At 46.7% G+C, this 6,728-nt stretch overlaps 1 protein-coding gene across 1 annotated transcript in view; it reads right to left on the bottom strand.

Moving 5' to 3' along the window:
• Nucleotides 1-2,792, bottom strand: part of LOC130118939 (NLR family CARD domain-containing protein 3-like) — a 22,453-nt gene extending 19,661 nt beyond the window's left edge. The window contains exon 1 of the mRNA XM_056287273.1: nucleotides 2,773-2,792. The gene's annotated coding sequence lies outside the window, so the exon portion shown is untranslated. The remainder of the gene's footprint in view (nucleotides 1-2,772) is intronic.
• Nucleotides 2,793-6,728: the final 3,936 nt, after the last annotated feature.

The following is a 6,728-nucleotide window of genomic DNA, read 5'->3' as shown; positions in this document are numbered from 1 at the left end:
TACAGTGGTTGTGAAAAACGGATAAACAGGTCAAAAGTTAATAAACATTCATGCATGTCCAACTTTGACCTGTTGGTGGCGCTAGAGCTCTGGAGCTAGAGTTGCCAACACAGTATCACCACTTGAACCCATTAATAGGTGGTCTGCTGTTAACTTATTACAATATTGGGGAATTATTACATTATCAGGACCTGCAAAATGAAGGCTAACCTGATCATGTAATAACCTCCTGTTAATGCAATACTTTATTACATTATCGGTAAAAGGTTTATTACATTATCGGGAAATGCACTTTATTACATTATCAGGAAGTTATTATATTATCAGTTTTTATTGCATTTTCAATGGCCTCAAGTGCATTTTTTTATTACATTATCGGGGATTTGTTAGATTATCAGGTTCTACAAGGGTCTTTGTCCACGTCTGCGTCTAAGTTTGTCTTGGTTTGATGGCCGGGAGAGCTGCCGCGGGATCAGCTGGGAGAGCTTGGGTGTTGTGTCTGGTTGGGTGGTGTTAATACCCAAGTCTGACTTGTATGGTTGAGCGCTAGCAGTTACTGTGCCTTTGAGAGGGGCGGGGAGCAGTGTGATTTACGGCAAGTTGAAAAGTGTCGTGAGTTGATGTTGGTTAAGTAAAAGTTGTAAATGTGGCTCTCGGTGTGGTCATTGACTGAACATAATACTTGGTCCGCTGTGTCCGGTGGGCCCAGGGACCACGGCCCTGCCTGGAGCTGTGCCCAAAGATGAAACACCGAGGGCGGTCTGACAGCATGCAGAAGCGGGGCAGGCTAAGCTAACTGCTAACCCATGCAGACCGGCAGTTGTGATAACACCGAGGGCGTTCTAGCGGCGGCCTCGCCGAGCCTTGACTGTGTTTTTAGTGTCGTCGTGTGGAGTGCGGGGAGGTGTGTCGAAGGAGTCTGGCTGGGAGAGCTGACAGTGGATCGGCTGAGGGAGCCTGGTCTGCTGTGTCCTGTGGGCTCAAGGACCCCGGCCCTGACCAGAGCTGCACATGAAGAGGAAACACAGAGGGTGGTCTGACAGGACGCAGAAGCGGGGCAGGTTAAGCTAGCGGCTAACCCATGCAGACCGGCAGTTGTGATAACACCGAGGGCGTTCTAGCGGTGGCCTTGCCTAGTCTTGACTGTGTTTTTAGTGTCGTCGTGTGGAGTGCGGGGAGGTGTGTCGAAGGAGTCTGGCTGGGAGAGCTGACAGTGGATGGGCTGAGGGAGCCTGGTCTGCTGTGTCCTGTGGGCCCAGGGACCCCGGCCCTGACCGGAGCTGCACATGAAGAGGAAACACAGAGGGTGGTCTGACAGGACGCGGAAGCGGGGCAGGCTAAGCTAACTGCTAGCCCATGCAGACCGGCAGTTCCAACAATCATCCTGGCTGGTGTTCGTTCTCCTGGACAGTGATTTTCTTTTGTTTAGTTTAGATATATGTGTTAGTTTGGTGTTAGTTTGGATACAAAACGATTTTTTGTTTCATTTCATGTGCACAAGTGCATGAAATGAAACGACAAATAACAAAATAGATAACAAATAAAAAAATAACAGATAACAAAATAGCTGTTGCCAGGACCCGTCCCACACCTGACACTTTCATCCGGCCCACATACCGCGTGGAATGATGGCACTTGGGCAGTCCGCTCCTGTTTGCCAGATCTGGGCCAGAACCAAGCCATAGCAATGCCGCATGTGCCACATATTTGCCAAAGGTGGCCATTTGGGCCGTATTCACCATTTACCACACGGGCCACTTCAGGGTCACATCCAGATTACGTTGCCCAGAGCACCGCATCTTTGCCAAAAAAAAAGGCCCAGATGTGATTTGGCATATTTGGGTCATATTTGCTGTTATACATGTGGGCCACTTCAGGCTCACATCCCTTTTGTCAAGGCCAGAAGAAGGCCATCAGTGCCGCATCATTGCTTGAAGTGGCCCACATCTGGATGCTGTCTGCGGTGTGACACCAATGTACAGTCAGTCTGGTCTGAGTATGACCTGTGTAAACCTGAGTGCCTGCTGTGGGGTGCTAAGGAGACAGAAACTGAAACCAAACCAAACCAAATAATATGTTTATCCCTTGCGTTAAAATGTCGGAGGGTTGCAGTAATAGGTTATTTATAAAATTATAAAAAGAAGCACGTGATATGTTGTTAGCTAGAGTTTAGTGTCAAAGTTCAAACTGGTCTGAACTTTGTTCCCTGAATCTAGCCCAAAGAGACTCAGGTGGTGTAGTTTTATTAAGTGCCTATCAAATGGTGGACCAAATCCTGTACAGTCACCTAAAGAAAAACCGTGCCTGACCTGATTAAAATGTGTTCAACGTTGCTGCTGCAAGTCAGGATATGAATTTGAAGTAAACACTTAAAAACTGAAATGTAAAAAAAAACAAACCATAACCTTCCAAATAAAATGTTCAGTTCTTCCGTTAGGATCAACACCAGAAACGTCTTTGTAGCGGATTCAGGGGGCAGCCGGGACGCGAACCCGGGCCTCCCGCACCACAGGCTAACCTGTGGTGTGCTAACCAGTCAACTGAAGGGTCTGGCCCCTGGTGTTTTACGCCTCTTTCAAGCATCTGATCCCTCTTAACAGATCTGCTGAAGATCCCTGTTTCGGCCACCCTTTTAGAAAGGCTTTTGATGACGTCATTCGTGCACGTCACATCTTTGGATTAAAGTCATTTCTCTGTTCAGTTCTAATCCTCAAATCAACCAACAGTAAGAATCGTACCAGCGAATACAAAACACGGTGTTCACTACATTACCTCTTCATGTGGGAAGTGACCTGCTGCCACACCGACTAGCACAGCACAACTGAGTCAGTCCACACCCACACCTTTACTTCTGAGAGACACAGCGGCGGGGGGGGGGGGGTGTCAGGGAGAGGGGAGGGGGGAGAGAGGTAGGCCCCCAGGAATTAACTCATCACCTGCCGCTGTGCCTTCTAGAAATGCTCCACAACTCAGTAGGCATGGCCCCCTAGTGAGCATCCAGAGCGCTACAGAAACAGTGCCTATCCAAGTTTCAAACTGCGACTCCCATCCCACAAGCCGTCCCATACTCCCTCACCTATCGTATGGGACGCAGGCCCCGCCGTCCTCAGTATGCCATCCGCGGGTAGTAGGGCAACCTTCTCCAGCCTTCGTCCCCGTTCCTTCCGATAATGGCTGTCCCGACACACAAGCCAACCAGCATATCCCTCAGATGCAGGTTAACCCCTTGCTTCCCCCTTCAGTCACCTTGAACCAAGTCCAAGCTGACCGTTTTGGATCACAAGCTGTTCAACCCCTCCCTTATCACAAGCAGGCCGCTATGCAACCCCTCTCACCCCCCCCCCCCCACATGGCTTCTGATAGGCCGACTAGTTTTCCCCTGTCCAACCCATGTATGGGGGTTTCATCCAGACGCGTCAGATAAAAAATGTTCAAGTGTTCAGTGGGGACTCTGAGTGCAAAATCTTGATTGAAGACCGGATCCGAGACGTCCGGTACCTTCTTGACGCCGGGGGGCTACCAGCACACCTCCATTTTGCAATAATAATACTTTATAAATGTTCGTTTTGAAACTTTTCATCTGCAGTGGTAGAAATGAGTGTAGATGTTTATGTTGGGGTGGTGAGATAGCGTACCAAAGGAAAAGTATTTTAAATCATTTATTATGAAGTGAACTCTGGGAAAATAACGTGACTCTATTTTATTTTAAGAGTCATACAGAACAATCAGCACTGAATAAAACTGACTTGTGACAGTTTAATAATTTGGTTCTACCTGATGTGCGTAACTGTAGTCCACTGACTTCCGGTTTCTACTGCAGCGGTCATACCAGTTTCCTGTTTGTTGGCGCGTGCTACTGACAATGGCATAGTTTTGGCGATGCCTGCAGGGTTACCATGGTCAACGACATGCACAGTAACTTCATATGTACAACTTGAAACTTTCCCCCCGTTTGCTGGTAGGTGCAGGTGAAAGTTTGACATTTATCCACACATTCACACCTAGGGACAATGTAGTACGGCCGGTTCACCTGACCTGCAGGTCTTTGGACTGTGGGAGGAAACCGGAGCCCCCGGAGGAAACCCACGCAGACACGGGGAGAACACACAAACTCCACACAGAGGACGATCCGGGACGACCCCCAAGGTTGGACTACCCCGTGGTAGCTTGCTGGTAGTGTGGTGGTGGCTTGGTGTCAAAGTGAATTAATTTAATGACTCAGACAACTGTATGAATTTTATGTGTCAAGAGTTGGGAAAGTTTGTTTAAACCTGGGCCCTGACGACTCTCACTCATGCAAATGAAGTGGGGCAGGACAACAACCCTTTTGCCCTCCTCCCCCCAGGAGTCTCTGGTGGCTTTTTCACAGATAACACCTCAGCTCTTTGCACTCTAGCTGGGTAAAGGACTCTTGTCGGTGTGCACACCAAAATGAAACAAAGGAAAGACTTCCGTTCTCTACTGGTACCGCCGAACGGCACCGATTCCACAGCCAGGTTGTTTAGAGCAGTGGTTCTCAACCTTTTTGGGGTCCTGGACCCCCTGCGTATTTTTGATCTACCCTGAGGACCCCTCCACCTGATCTTGGGGGAGGGGGGTTGCAATTTGATAGAAACAGTAGAAACTGCAGTTTAAATTGCATTATAGCATTTATTCACTCTTTGGGGCAAAAATAAGAGCTTTCAGTTGTAACTTAGATATAGTTAACAAAACAGAATTCTTATGCAGTAACTTTCAGATATATGTAACAAAACAGAATTCTTATGCAGTAACTTTCAGATATATGTAACAAAACAGAATTCTTATGCAGTAACTTTCAGATATATGTAACAAAACAGAATATGTATTCAGTAACTTTCAGATATATGTAACGAAACAGAATATGTATTCAGTAACTTTCAGATATATGTAACAAAACAGAATATGTATTCAGTAACTTTCAGATATATGTAACAAAACAGAATTCTAATGCAGTAACTTTCAGATATATGTAACACAACAGAATATGTATTCAGTAACTTTCAGATATATGTAACAAAACAGAATATGTATTCAGTAACTTTCAGATATATGTAACAAAACAGAATATGTATTCAGTAACTTTCAGATATATGTAACAAAACAGAATATGTATTCAGTAACTTTCAGATATATGTAACAACACAGAATATGTATTCAGTAACTTTCAGATATATGTAACAAAACAGAATATGTATTCAGTAACTTTCAGATATATGTAACAACAGAATTTTTATGCAGTAACTTTTAACAATGCAAACGGGAGCGAGATCTCTTATTAAAATACAATAAATTACACTTGTGAAACAGATGTAATTAGAGAAAAAAGTCCTGTTACCCTTTATAGTTTAGGTAGATAAAGGTCTCAGTCACATTTGAGTAAAATAATCCTATTTCTCTCAATGTCATAGGATCTTTTTTTTAAAGATATTTTATTTTCACGGACCCCTTGCAATTACACCACGGACCACTAGGGGTCCGCGGACCCCCGGTTGAGAAACACTGGTTTAGACGATGGAAGCAGGTCCTCGCAACGAGCACCTGCTGGTGTTTTTACTCCAGTCATCAGAGCACCAGATGCTCGTTCTGAGCCCATTACCCGCCGAAGCTCCATCGGGTCACCGGACCCGAGTCTATGTACTGGTACCGATGGGTTCTTTCTCCTCCTCCCTCCGGCGGACAACCATTAACTCAAGATTCATTCATTTTTACCGTGTACCGGAAGTTCCATCGTGTGCTTTTTATTTTCTTTTTTTGGGGGGGGGGTTCACCCCTTTTCTCCCCAATTGTATCCGGCCAATCACCCCACTCTTCCGAGCCGTGCCGATCTCTGCTCCACCCCCTCTGCTGATCCGGGGAGGGCTGCAGACTACCACGTCTCCTCCCATACATGTGGAGTCACCACATGTTCTTTTCACCTGACAGTGAGGAGTTTCGCCAGGGGGCGTAGCGCGTGGGAGGATCACGCTATTCCCCCCAGTTTCCCCTCCCACCTGAACAGGCGCCCCGACCGACCAGAGGAGGCGCTAGAGCAGCGACCAGGACACATACCCACATCCGGCTTGCCACCTGCAGATACACGGCCAATTGTGTCTGTAGGGATGCCCGACCAAGCTGGAGGTAACACGGGGATTCGAACCGGTGATCCCCATGTTGGTTGGCAATGGAATAGACTTGCCATGCTACCCGCACGCCCCAGTTGAGGTTTTTTTTTTTTTGCACATTAGGGTTCAGTCGCACAGCTGATTTCAAATCAGTTCACTTATGAGAGAATTCAACATGTAGCTTGTTGTAAATGGGACGTTTACACGCAGAGCTGGACTCTTTCTACACACTCCTCTAGAGCTTTCTACACACTCCTCTAGAGCTTTCTACACACTCCTCCAGAGCTTTCTACACACTCCTCCAGAGCTTTCTACACACTCCTCTAGAGCTTTCTACACACTCCTCCAGAGCTTTCCTCTAGAGCTTTCTACACACTCCTCTAGAGCTTTCTACACACTCCTCCAGAGCTTTCTACACACTCCTCCAGAGCTTTCTACACACTCCTCCAGAGCTTTCTACACACTCCTCCAGAGCTTTCTACACACTCGTCTAGAGCTTTCTACACACTCGTCCAGAGCTTTCTACACACTCCTCTAGAGCTTTCTACACACTCCTCTAGAGCTTTCTACACACTTCTCCAGAGCTTTCTACACACTCCTCTAGAG

The sequence above is a fragment of the Lampris incognitus genome, chromosome 10 (genome assembly GCF_029633865.1).
Source record: "Lampris incognitus isolate fLamInc1 chromosome 10, fLamInc1.hap2, whole genome shotgun sequence".
NCBI classification, from domain to species: Eukaryota; Metazoa; Chordata; class Actinopteri; order Lampriformes; family Lampridae; genus Lampris; species Lampris incognitus.
This window is presented reverse-complemented; position numbering and strand designations above follow the sequence as displayed.